At 35.9% G+C, this 13,974-nt stretch overlaps 1 pseudogene; it reads right to left on the reverse strand.

Moving 5' to 3' along the window:
- Window positions 1-492: 492 nt before the first annotated feature.
- On the reverse strand, window positions 493-757 carry LOC112405622 (dynein light chain 1, cytoplasmic-like; annotated as a pseudogene).
- Between the last annotated feature and the right edge of the window lie 13,217 nt (window positions 758-13,974).

A 13,974-nucleotide genomic window follows, 5' to 3' on the forward strand; every position in this document is an offset into this window, starting at 1 on the left:
TCTACAGGGTTTTCCTCCCTCCTTCTTCCCTCACCATTTCCCCTCCTTCCCTTCTTCCTTCCCTCTTTATCTCCCTTCCTTCCTCCCTTCCCCGGCCCCCTTCTTCTTCCTCCTCTTTCTTCATTGTTCTTAATAGGCTTGGAGAAGCTGCTGAGTTAAGGCCAGTTTTCTATTTCTGGCTCTCTGTTTGGATTGGCAGTCACTTGGTTATTGGGAAATCCGTGCCTAGTCTTCCTGAGGTGTGGGCTGCCTGGACATCATAGAAGCCTCTTCATCTTCAGGGTCATGGCCTATGTTTTTTGTTGTTTTGTTTTGCTAATTGCTTTTTAACCACAACAAACTAGTACAGAGTATGCCCTGTACAAAGCAACACAATAAAGATCGAGGTGTTCCCTTGGGCAAGGCTGAAGTTTTCAGTCTGTGGTATTTGGAATTTAGGCTACAGTACTTGTTTTTGGATGGATCATGGGGTGTGTGGCACAGTCCATGCTTTTAATAATATTTGAACAGGAGAATGGCCACTCAGCCCAGGTAGAAGTAGATGAAGTGTTTGGTTTCAGGTGTCACATAAGTACCGAATTTCCTCCCCACAATGCAGTGCCAGGTGGGGTTCTACTTCTTGTCAAACTCCTTCTTGATATGGGCAGCAATGTCCTTATCTACATTTCTCCAATGCCTGAGTAGCACACTCCACCAAGTCCCGTTGCATCTCCTCCAACATATCGGCATTTTTGATCACGGCCTTTCGATCACACATAGTTACCAAAGAGCAGCGGCTGGCCAACTGCAACGGTCTCCTGGGGGATAAGCTGGCGAGGCTCAGACCCTTAGAGAGGAGTGGTCCCTACTGAAGCCGTGGCGCATCTATCAGAGTCACAGCCTATTAACTCTATAATTTGAATTCTGCTCCTGGCAGCTCAGCAGTCATTGAATGCCATTGATATGTGTCTGCAAACGTTCTGTTTGGGGAGTGGCTTGTTCTTCTAGTGAGTGTCCAAGTTGCTGCCCACCATCGTGGCTCTGGATAACCCTCCTTTAGTACCTCTTATGATACTGTGCTACATTCACAAACTCATTTATTGTTCTCCATGGCAGTAAATTGTAAGCTTTATGAGAATAGGAACATTTTTTGAATAGCAAGACCTAGGACACTGCCTTGGTCACAAAAATAAATATTTGTTGAATAAATGAAGGAATGTCTAAATTACACTTATAGATAGAAAAATCTAAAAACAAATAAAGATGAAAACTATTTTATGATGATAAAATATTGGTAATAAGCACATAGTTTTTTTCTTTCATTTGTTTTATCTATGCTATTTCTAAAAAAAGTCTGTCATTTTTTGGCACAAAGTTTCCAGTTCTTATACAGTATACACCCTATTTTTTATATACTGTCATTCATGCTAATGGGAATCTGGAGCTGGACGGAGAGAAATGAGTGTGCCTAGCTTGCCATCTTTCCCAGAATATTTTCACCAATGTTTATATTTTTTAAAAAATGTGTTGTAATGAAAAGTACTTCTCAGCTTTTTTGCTCACCTTATATGCTTGATAGAGCAATAAATGACTTTGTCCACTCTCAAAGAACAAAAATTTATTCTCATCAAGGAGACTTAAAAAAATATCTGTTCTTTGTCTGACAAGGCAGGTATTGAGCAGTTGTTTTCCTGCACCTATTGTCCTTAATTTTTTCTGTTCATCTCTTCATTCCCAAATATGCAAAACTACAGAGAAAAAAAGTTATAAAAGCCTAACGATATGTGATTTCTCCTAAGGTGTTATTCTGTAGAAACATCTGGGTGTGTCATGTACCTGAGTGATTATAAAACAAACATTTTATATATGTTTATAAACAGGTCATTTCCCTTAATGTGTGCACAGCCTTCTAAATAATATATCCCAATAGTCTATAGCAATGCATTCCTAAAAATAATCCATGGTGATAACTAAATACTGCTTCTAGGAATGGAAGAATAGAAAAGAGAAAGATTTGTGAAAAAATGAGAAGAATAGTTTACCTCATTGAAAGTACTGGTTCAAGTTCTTCTTTTCTCTGTTTCTCAAAACTACAAATGAATTATTTTATTCTTCGTATGTAAGCACAAATAGCTTTGATGGTTATAAAGAAATAGTTCATGTATGTGTCATTTATTTAAATTACTTGAAAACCATTCCAATTTTAAGCAAATAATTACATGTCATAATTTCATGCTAAATATGTTGTTACTTTTTACTAAAATCTTAAGTGTAAGATTCAGTATAATATAAAAATTACATAAATAAATACCAATTAATTCATTTGCTCTTAGAGTAGCCTTCTTACTAAGAGTGAGTTAAAAAAAGGATACCCAATTTTTTATCTTATTTGAAATTATAAAATTATTTTAAGAAAAAATTTAATTTAGGAAGTTTTATTTTTCTGTATAATCATTGGGAATTGTGTAGAAAATTTATTATATTTATTATTTATATATTATTATTATTTTATATGTTTATTAGATGTGTATAGCGCTTCACGTTGCCAGTATCATCAAGTAAAATGCTGCCAACCCCTTCCATATGTCATACCTTTTTTTAATATGTCTTTGGTGTCTACACAGTCATGGCCTCATTGCAGTGATTCAGTAAATATTTGTTGCTTAGTCAGTTCATTCATTCTTTCATTCAACAATTATTTATCAAATGCCTATTATGTATCAGATATTTAATGCAAAAGGTAAACTAAGTTTACATTTATTTATATCAAAATTTATATTTTGGATGCTATACCTTGGAAAATATTCTATAAATATCATTAGGTGAGAAGTTATTCCTAAAATAATGTTCTATTCACCTTAGTTCTTATTGTTGTAAATACTGGTTCACAAAACACCATGTTAGATCCCAATAATGTCACTTATTTTAAGGCTGTAGCAAGGACATTTTTTGCTCCCTGATATCCATGATCCTCTTCTTCTATAATGAAAGGACTCTTGTTTTGTAGCAGGACATGTGGCTACAGAGTAAGCACTACATTTTCTAAGCTCCCTTGCAGGTGATGTGTGCGGTTTCCAGATTTTCCTTAAAGGACGAAGAGCTGGCCCTCTGCCACCTTTTCCCCATCCTGCTGCTTTGAAAAGTGTTTATGGTGATGGATCATCTTGTACCATGTGGATAAGAGCAGTATCTGAGGGATGACAGAACTACGTGGTAGAAAAAGCCTGGGTCCCCCATAAAATCCCTAGACTATCATTTCCATACTGTAATGTGAAAGGAATAAACCTCTATTTTTTTTCTTTTTTTTTTTTTTTTTTTTTGCGGTACGCGGGCCACTCACTGTTGTGGCCTCTCCCGTTGCGGAGCACAGGCTCCGGACGTGCAGGCTCAGCAGCCATGGCTCACGGGCCCAGCCGCTCCACAGCATGTGGGATCTTCCCGGACCGGGGCACGAACCCGTGTCCCCTGCATTGGCAGGCAGACTCTCAACCACTGCGCCACCAGGGAAGCCCTATTTTCTTTATGGACTGTATTTGAATCTCTGTTATGCATTTCCTAAGACAGAATTTGGTACCAGAAATGGGGTGCATGAAGTGGCATAACCTAGGTCTGTGGCATAATATGTTTAGCACTTGGGAGGCAGGAAGCACAGACACAGATATTGGAAGTTGCAAAGCTGGTTGATCCCTGATATGCTGAGGCAAAACATTGATATAACTGTTGATTACAGTATTTTAGAAGGCAGATTAAATGGTGACAGAGGCCATATATAACATTAGGGGAAATCACTGGAAAGGTGCGGGATCTTCATGTGTGTTGGCAGCTTCTTGCTCTTCCAGCAAAATCCTATGACAGAGATGAACTCAGGCTGGCGTTAACCAGTCTGCAAGCAGACGTGGAAGGGCATATAGTTCTGTTAAGAAAGGCTTTTTGTGCCAGGTTAGCAAAATAATTTCACTGAGAGTCCTATAATTTGAGGCCTTTGAGGGTTGAAAAAGTCAACTCCTTCTGTATTCCAAACCAAAGCAATTATAGCTGGTAGCTTCAAAGCCACTGCCTTACTAGGAGATAAATTCAATGTCCTGCCAGATTTGGGAGCCAGACGAGAAGCAAAATCAAATTAAGAGTATTGCTTTTCCACCCAAACAAAATGGTTTAGATAGCCTGGATGTAGCTTCCATCCAGAGAGGGGGTAAGGAAAGCACAGAGGATAATAAGGAAAAGACAAGCATCTTCAGGCTTAAAGAGTACATCTAGATTAAATCTTTGGCTATAGTTACTTACATATGGAACTAATCCAAAACAAATTGCCTGGAATCTTGCTAAGGTTTTGAGGGAATTGTATGGCTACAGAACAACAACATAGCCTGCAAAAGCCTGTAATTGTTCAACCCTTTAGAAAATTCCTCGGCCGCCAAATCTGGACCAGCAAGGAGAAGGCTACAAAAATATTGCAGTCTCCAAGAAGAGCAACCTTTGTACCACCTGCTTGATTCATGGCAAGGGAGGACAAAAGATAGGAAAGCACCTGCCAGGGGGTAGAACCAAAGGCTTTGGAAGAAAGCACACATTTCTTCCAGGAAAGCAGAATCAGGGCCTTCCAGATGAGACTAATCCATTGTTGGTTCATGGAATATTTGTAACGCCTATCTAGTAGGATTTGATTATTGCCATGGCCCAGAAACTGCTGTAAGTTTCCCAATCCCTCTTTGCTCAATAGGGGCAGTTTAGTTTGCAATATCTACTTCTTCACAAGCCGTGAGTATTGAGTGTATGGGGACAGATAAACTTGTTTTAGTTTGTAGGTTGCCAAATCATGAGGCTCCACATCCATGATTAATGAAGGGAAAGGGCTATACATCATCCAGAGGGGAGACTTTTAGCTGGGTACAGTAACCAGAGGGACTTCAGAATGTTCTCCTTTGTGGAGGTTATCAATGTATTCTATGTGAAGGAGAGAGATTGTGATGGATATTTGGGTTGCCACATGAATAGACTGTGGCAAATAATGCTAGTTGCATTTAAATGTCCATTCTCTCATTTAACAGAGACACAGGCATACCTCTGAGATGTTGCAGGTTCAATTTTAAACCACCACAATAAAGTGAGTATCACAATTGAGATACACAATTTTTTTTGGTTTCCCAGTGTATATGAGTTATGTTTATACCATACCATAGTGTATTAAATGTGGAATAGCATTATGTCTAAGAAAACAACATTCATGCCTTAATTAAAAGTACTTTATTGCTAAAAAATGCTAATCATCATCTGAGCCTTCAGTTGAGTCATAGTAGTTACATTAAAGATCACAGACTTCAGATCATCACAACAAATATAATAATAGTGAAAAAATTTGAAATATTGTGAGAGTTAACCAAACTGTGACACAGAGACATGAAGTGAGCAGATACTGTTGGAAAAGTGGCACCAATAGACTTGCTCCACGCAGGGTTGCCACAAACCTTCCATTTGTAGAAAACACAGTCACTCTGAAGTGTAATAAAGAGAAGCACAACAAAACAAGGTATGCCTGTAAAGCCCCTGAGTTTTGGCTATGTGCAGGACTGCCAAAAATAAAGTTTTTTTTACCTTCCTTGTAGTTAGGTGTGGCCACATGACTAATATCTAATGGATGTAAGGAGACTTTGTAGGTGCAGAATCTGGGATGTTTTTAAAAGGCAAGTGTGTTGCATTTCTGTCACCCTTCCTCTATCCCATTTTTTCAAACACAAATGAGGTAGTGAGCTATCTTGGAACAAGAACTAAGGATGATTTTGATGGAAAAGTAGATCAATAAGATAGAAGGAGCTTTTGTCCTTGGGTAACTTTGTGTAGCAGAGCTGTATTGCTTCCCTTAAGAATATTTCACAAGGGAGAAGTAAACTTTTATTACATTAAGAGGGTTGATATTTGGGTCTTGTATCAGTCAGCTATTGCTGCATAACAAACAATATAAAAATTTCAGTGACATACAAAAATAATCATTTATTTCTTGCTCATGATTTTATGAATTGGTTGGAACAGTTCTATTTCATACTTCAGGTAGAATGGTAAATTCTGCTTCATATTCTCATACTTCTTCTAAGATATGATTGTGTATACTGTTTGTAGCTAAGAGTTATGAGAGCCAGATAAATGACTGTAGTGAACTGTCCTACATAATAGTGAACTATTATGCATTTATGAATATCATGTAGGTGAAAGAGAAGTTGAATGATGGTTTTGAGTTTTGAAGGTGTAATTTAGTACTGTATTGAGTGGAAATAAATTACTATATCAGTGCTAATGCTAGTGTAGCTATACAAAAATCCTGTTATTTTGCCATCTCTCTATCCAGAACTATAAAAAGGCCTGGGATTTTACCCTACTTGCACACTAATAAGTTAGCCTGCTATAGGTTTATAGATGCTGACAGGAGACAAGGCTCTTGGGTCAGAGATGATGAACAATTTATTATTCACAGCATTAGCAGCAACCAGAAAATCAGCATTTTTTATTAATGGGTAGTAAGCATCCTGCCTTTTGCTGCAGAGGGGAGACAATGTCTTTATCTTCCAAAGTTGTAAACAAATGTGTCTCTTACTGCAGAGTAAATACCACATCTTCCAAGGCTGTTCACAATACAAACATACTTGAAACGATCTTCTGGAATAAAGGACAGTCAGTATCCCTACTAGCAATGGGTGTAGAAATGAGAGATCCATGGAGAACTGTCTCCCAAACTGCTTTTGCCAAAGTCATTAGTGACATTCTAATTTTTGTTCTAACATGTACTTTTGCCTGCTTATCTAACTTGATCTCTTACAGCTTACGGCTCCATTGTCATTTTACCCATTCTGGTTTAATTACACCATTTTCTCTAGGCTTTCTTCTTACTCCTTTGACTTTTTATTCATTCTTTCTTCATTTATCAAATATGTTTTGAGCACTTCGTATGCTCCAGGTAGTCTTGTAGGCACTGAGAAGGGAACAATACAGAAAAAGCACCTTTGCTTTCATGAAACTTGCAGTCTAGTAGGGGAAGTCAGATAATAAGTGAGATAAATTAAATGACATATAATATTTTAGGTGGTGTCAAGTACTAAGGAGAAAATTAATGCAAGGTAAAGGAATAGAGGAATAGGAAGATTCCAGTGGGTTGCCATTTGAGAACAAAGGCTTTACTGAGCAAGTAACATTTGAATAAAAATCTGAAATAAGTGAGCAAACCTTGAGGCTGTTTGGGCCCTATTTGAGGGTGGATGGAAGAGATCTAGGAAAAGCCAACAGGAAATGCAAGGCCTTGAGCCCATAGTGGGCCTTGTGTGTCTGAGGAATAGCAGGAGGTGTCCTATTACTTATCCGTTTATTGTTCAGCTTCCAAAGGTCATCCTAACTCTGACAATATAAACTTAATTTTTTTTCTTCTACAAATTTATGGTTTTATGGGTGTGTGTGTGTGTGTGTGTGTGTGTGTGTGTGTGAGAGAGAGAGAGAGAGAGAGAGAGAGAGAGAGAGAGACATGCTTCATCCATTTGTAAGAGTTAAGGTAGAGAATTTTCCAAAAGGTTATCTAGTTTTTCTAAGATAATTATTGAGTAATCTTTTTCTTTCTCCATTGATTTGAAATGTTACCTTTGTCATTTAAGGAATTAAAATAAATTCTTATCTGAATTAAGCTTTTTTTTTTACCTCTGTTGCATTCATCTGTTTATCAATTTTTTAAATTCATTAAGAAGCTATTTTAATTATATGACTTCTTTTAGAAATTTCTAGACTTTCCTCCTTATTTTTCCAATTGAAATGTATAATCCCTCTGTCTGATTTCAACATTTTCTTGGTATTTTAATTTATATTGCACTTAATAGATGACAGATAGATAAATAGATAAATGAATATAGCAACTGAGTCATCCCATACAAGAATGTGATTTGCTTATTAATTTATTTAAATATTCTTTTATACTCCTCAGTAGATCTTTAAGGTACAGTAATGTGTCTTTTTGGTTATTGAGTTTATACTTAGGCCTTTTTTTTCAATTGTGTTTAGGTGTTAGTAACATTGAACATAATAGAGAAAAACACATCTCCGGACCCAATTTTAACAGTTAATATGCTTTATTGTCAGCCTCAGATAATTCTTAGAATTCAAGTTGCAGTTATTTTGTTTATTATTCTAATGAAATTATGACATATCCAGTATAGAAAGTTATCAAACATATTTCTAAGTGAGAGTTTTGGGCTTTGCGTATATAATGATGATGAGGCAGTTACTGATCCTGTGACAGAAGCATATCCCAAGTGATCATCTAATCTTCTGTCTCCCTCTGGATAGAGCTAAATTAAAAACATCAGGCAAAGCAGCTTAATGTACTTATTGGAGATTTAAGTCAAGACAAGAAGATCCACATATTCCTCTGGTACAGTCTGCAAAGTATAGAGTCATTTTGCAGATGGTCTTATATCCCAATGGGGCAAAGATATACCACCTGCATTTTTCTATTTTGTTTTGATTTTTAGTCAAAGTTTGCATGATGGCATGGAGACTATCCCACTCACTTTCTTACCATAATCTGATTATTATTTAAGTCATGATGTTTATCAATAAAGTTCTTTTTTTTGTGGGTACAAGTAAAATATTCAGTTTTTCTTAAGATTGTTTCATGCTTAATTTTATTATTTTTATAATAAAAACAGAATTACTTTTTAAATTATCTCTAGCTTCATTCTTGTTTTCCTTATTTCCTTATTGGCTACTGATATTAACAATTAGCCAAGCCTGATTCTTGATGCAATTTCACAACTTTTTTCATGTAAAGGTAGAAAAGGTTTACTTCTAAAAGCAAATAAATGAAAATAATTTAATAATTTTGTTAAACATAATTGTGTGTCTTACTGGATTCAGAAATCTATTTTTTTAAAACATTTAAAATAATGATCATAATTGATAATTATATTTTTTGAATTTTCCAGGATTACAATGAAATGAAATAATGTATAATATTTTCTACTTTGCTAACCATGTGCTTAACTATCAAGTTTTCAATCCATTTTGTTTTGTATAATTTCTAAGAATGCCAACATCTAAAAAACACTGACAAACTTATCTTCTGAAGCTAGAGAGTCCCACAGTCTCCTTCAGTACTTTATTTTTAATTAAATTCAATACTTATAGATATTAATTTTTCACCAAAATGTACAACTTCTTTCTCAAAGCTAGAAGGTTACTGATTCATAAGGTAGATTACCTTGTTACTAATTCAAATAGCTTTTTGGTCCCCCAATAATTTCTCTCTTCCTCTTCCCTTCTCTCTTCCTCTTCCCACATGTCTTACTTGCCTGGAAAAGATATGCAATAAAGCAGTGGAGCAAAGTACATTATGCTGGCACAAAATTTAAAAAAAAACATTATTTTGAGATTGCTTATAACAGCAAATCAAGCCCAAGAAACTAGTTTTAGAATTAAGTCCTAGTGCTAGAAAAAAAGACACCTCACATAACTGCAAACCTTTAATTTTACCAGCCTGTATAAAAACTTATCAATACTGTACTTGATACCAAAGAGGGGAAGAGAATAAAAAAGTTGCCTTTTCAAACAATGCTATTAGTAAATATGTTGACATTCATATCAAATATGAGAGAGACAACATGAATCCAGAAGAATAGTACATCATAAAGTTTTCATTACACGTGGATGATTCCACAGAAGTAACATACTTACTAATATCATACAGCTTGGAATCCCTGAAGACAAATGCTTGGAAGAATATTATTTGTTCCAAAGAAGCTCTATATCAAACATCTGAGAATAAAATGTTCAAAGTGGTAAAGGGATACTTGAAATCAATAACATACTAAGGAAGCACTCACCAAAGTATCTTTGGGCATTGAAGGTTATGTTAGGTTGTAGAAAAACATGAGATTTACATCAAAAGTTCTTTTTAAACCCTAGAATTCAAAAATACATTATTTAATTCACATTAGATATATTTACATATGTCAGTGTTTGTCCATAGATTTACAGTCCATATTAAAATATGTTATTAAAATGGTGATTGGTAATAAAAAATGAGGGTAATATATATATAATGGTAATTAAATCCAAGCTGTTAAAATATCTTTTTCATCTTTATTCAAAGAAATATGATCAGAACACAATTTCATACTGAAGTGCATTGGTTCTTCAAGGAGAGTTAGGCAAGAATTTATAAAATTATTGATGAATTGTGTGTGTGTGTGTGTGTGTGTGTGTGTGTGTGTGTGTGTGAGAGAGAGAGAGAGAGAGAGAGAGAAAGAGACAGAGAGAGAGAGATGAAGGAGTGTAAGGAAGAGGAGGGGCTGATTTCTTACTTTGCATATTTTTAAAAGGCATTGTTGTTGGCTTTCAAAATAGTGCATTTTGTATTTTTTCAGCTTCCAAGGAGCTTAATTAAAGTATTTTAACAGGTACTGATAGAGTTAATGGAAAAATCTGAATCCTAAACATTTAAGATGAGCAAAGCAACATCTGTATAGGATTAAGGAAAATCTTTATTTTTAAATACTTGAAGGTTTAAAGTCAGCATTACCACCAGACTGTTCACTGTTAAATTTGTCCCACACAAAAAAGAGGGAAGACATTTTAAAGGACTGATTGCTCCCATGAAATATTGATATAATTTAAACAGAATTATCTGAATTCTGGTAATTTTGTAAGAAAGCAATTGAAATACAAGCAACATATATTCATTTGATACCACCTACTTGTGTGAACAAAATTTGTCATTAATATCACTATGAAAAATTTAAGGAGATCATCATTAAAAAGTCTTGATAAGGATTTGTGTATAGCTATTTCGAACGTAAAACCGTATACTAAAGCATTATGTCCACAGAACAAATTTCATGTTTCTTATTAAAAGTTAGAAAACAAAACATTTTTTGGAAAGTGCATTTATAGTCGATATTTTAAATCTTCCCTAATACTTTGTATTTTATTTATATTATAATCATAAAATGCAAAGGAAATGTAACACTTTTTTTCCTCTAAGTCTTATATAGATGCTCCCAGAGTCAGTTTTGTGAAAATTTTATTTCTATGTGTGTCATGAAAAAAAGGCTGTGAGTCACTTCTTTATAATACAGCAAGGGAGAATAGTGTCAATAACTGGTGAAATTATCAGGGCTGAAAGAAGCAGCATCTTTGAAAACAGGCAGTGAAGGAGTTAGATAATTTTCATCAGAATAAAAAAACAAATGAGGTAAAGCTAAAGTAGATTAGGGAAGATAACTGTTCTTGGGAAGTTGAAAACTCTTTGTCGATTTTTTTTTTTTTTTTTTTTTTTTGGGCTCCTCAAAACCCGCATCCCCTGCATCGGCAGGCGGACTCTCAACCACTGCGCCACCAGGGAAGCCCTCTTTGTCGATTTTTATACAGTGTTTTAGTAATTGTGCTTCTCAATTACGTGAAGTGTTTCTGTAATGCACTGAGCAGCTGGGATGGGACCAGTCTCCCAGTGCTGTACTCAGCCCAGTAGCTAGCGCTCTCCCAGCCCATGATGGTGCTCGGGTAGTATTTGTTGAGTGAAAGGGGGTTGTATTAGTTTGCTCTGGCTGCTGTTACAAAGTATCACAGACTTGGTGGCTGGCTTAAACAATAGAAATTCATTTTCTCACAGTTCTAGAGGATGGAAGTCCAAGATCAAAATTTTGGCAGGGCTGGCTTCTTCTGAAGCTTCTGTCCTTGGCTTACTGGTGGCTGCTTTCTTGTAGTGCACAGACATCCTTGGTGTCTCTTCGTGTCTAAATTTCCTCTTGTTATAAGGACACCAGTCAGATTGGAATAGGGTCTGCCTATACAGTGTATCTCCAGGTATAATCATGCTCTGGGGTACTGGGGCTTGGCATTTTCCCATATGAATTTTAGGGGGATACAATTCAGCCCAAAATAGGGGTGCAGCAATGCAATTGAGACTCTGTAGGAGCTCATTTTTAAAAATTTGAGTTAATATCTTTCAGTGTAGGAATGATTTTCGTGATATTCAGTAATGATAAAGGAAACAGTTCTGTCAGTTACACAATTAATATAGTTAATTACCTACAGAAATACTGCTTTCATTTAAACTTTTTTTTTAATGCTTGATTTAGTGTTTGTTTTCAATCTTTTGACAATATAAGCCATTCATTTCCTTTCCTCTTTGACAACTGTTATACAAAACATTATACAAAGGCTAGAAATGTCAGTGATAGATGGCTTAGATTAATTTAGTCTCCTCCTCACTTTCGCCCATTACTCTAACAAACTAGGCTACTGAGAAGATGGGGCCTCATTTAAGACTGTCTGTATTGATCTGATAATTACTCAGTGAAAGACTAGATCCCATCATACCTAAATCCTGAGCCCGTTAACTGGAAAATTGTTCCTAGAAAACTGATGGTGCACCAGTAAACACTTAGGTCCTGCAGTAAACGCTCAGAAAAATGCTAGGGATGTTACCTGTTAACTTGTGCCTCATGGGTACAAGAACAGTTGGTGAGGGTAAAAATATAAACCCACCAGAAGAAATATAAAAGTAACTTCCAGAAGGCCTTAGGATATCTTCACTCTGAAGAGACACGACTCTGCTGATAGATGTTTGCTGGGTACTTGAGGCAGGCAAGCCTGCCCTCTGCCTGGGAGTGCTGCCACGTCATGATTGGTGCATACATATGCACCATATGACATAAGCTGTATGTCATAACCTGAATTCTTTCCATACTTTAAAGGAGCAGTTTAGTCTTTGCATGGCTCTGTGGGTATATTTTAGTCGGTTATATCATCCTGTTGGGGCAAACAGGCCCTCAGCTATTCATTTCATTCCCCACTTGTTCCTCTTGATACAGAGGAACGCCCAGCAGAATAAGTTACAGGATATGTGAATCCAAATTAGTTTTCTTCTGGCTTCTGTCACTTCTGGGAAAGAGAAGTGGATAAAATTACTTTTATAATTTCTTCTGAGAATTGTTGGTCTCTCAGGTTTGTAAAGGCCTTGGGTATCCTGTATGAAACTAGCTGAGTTATGTTAACATGCTGCTGTTTGGGTAAAGACTATTGTAAAATACATCTCATGATTGATTTTAGATGACAGAAATTTAATGCCTTTTGGAGCTAAAGCTATTATTGTTAATACTGCTAACATTAAAAGGGCCGTCAAACCAAGCTGAATGAGAACAATGTGGTACAACAACAATAAGTCTGAAAAATAAGGTAATTAAATTATTGTATTCTACTTGATTACTTGTTAAGCAGTAGGAGTTGTGGGGTTAGATTATGGGATTTGTTTGAAGGGATATAACACATTTTTCCAAATGAAAACATCTGTCCACACTGGTGTTTTCCATTAGTCATCTTCAGGGATGTTAATTTAACTTAAAACAATTCACACTACTCTGTTGATGATTAATTTGAAAATGATGTTTGCATTATTAGTTGAAGTCAGAGACACCGTGAGAAACGGTAGTAAAAGCACATGGCCATGATGATGCATTTGGTACTTAGAATGTTTACATTAAAGCAGCACCTGGTGTTTGCGCAGGGATTGAGAGCAGAGGAGAAACTAACATTGGCACAGGTTATTAAGATGCCTGACTCAGGAGTCAACGTAAGCCCTGAGTAGAGTCTCATGGAAACTGCCGTCTTATCAAGTTTCATGTGATTGATATAGCATGCACTCCCCTATTATTCTACAAGGCTATAGAGTAAGCAGTGAGAACTCAATCCCTTTTATTTATTTATATTTAAGAAAAGGTTTTAAAATAATAAAATCTATTAGGAGAGATCATGCTTTTGTCTAATGAACCTTGCATATCACAAACCCTCCAATTTTTAATAGACAACAGAGTTTTCTCTGAGCATTCAGGCAGAGGCATTTACACTCCTTTAAGAGTACTCATACTAAGAGGTGTGTTCTCATATATCATCCCTTTAATTCATTTGTTCCCAAATTTATTGTGCATGTATCCTGTCCTATACATCTTAATTTAATTAGTCAGTATT

This window comes from Neophocaena asiaeorientalis, unplaced genomic scaffold (assembly GCF_003031525.2).
Source record: "Neophocaena asiaeorientalis asiaeorientalis breed wild unplaced genomic scaffold, Neophocaena_asiaeorientalis_V1.1 scaffold148, whole genome shotgun sequence".
Lineage (NCBI taxonomy): Eukaryota > Metazoa > Chordata > Mammalia > Artiodactyla > Phocoenidae > Neophocaena > Neophocaena asiaeorientalis.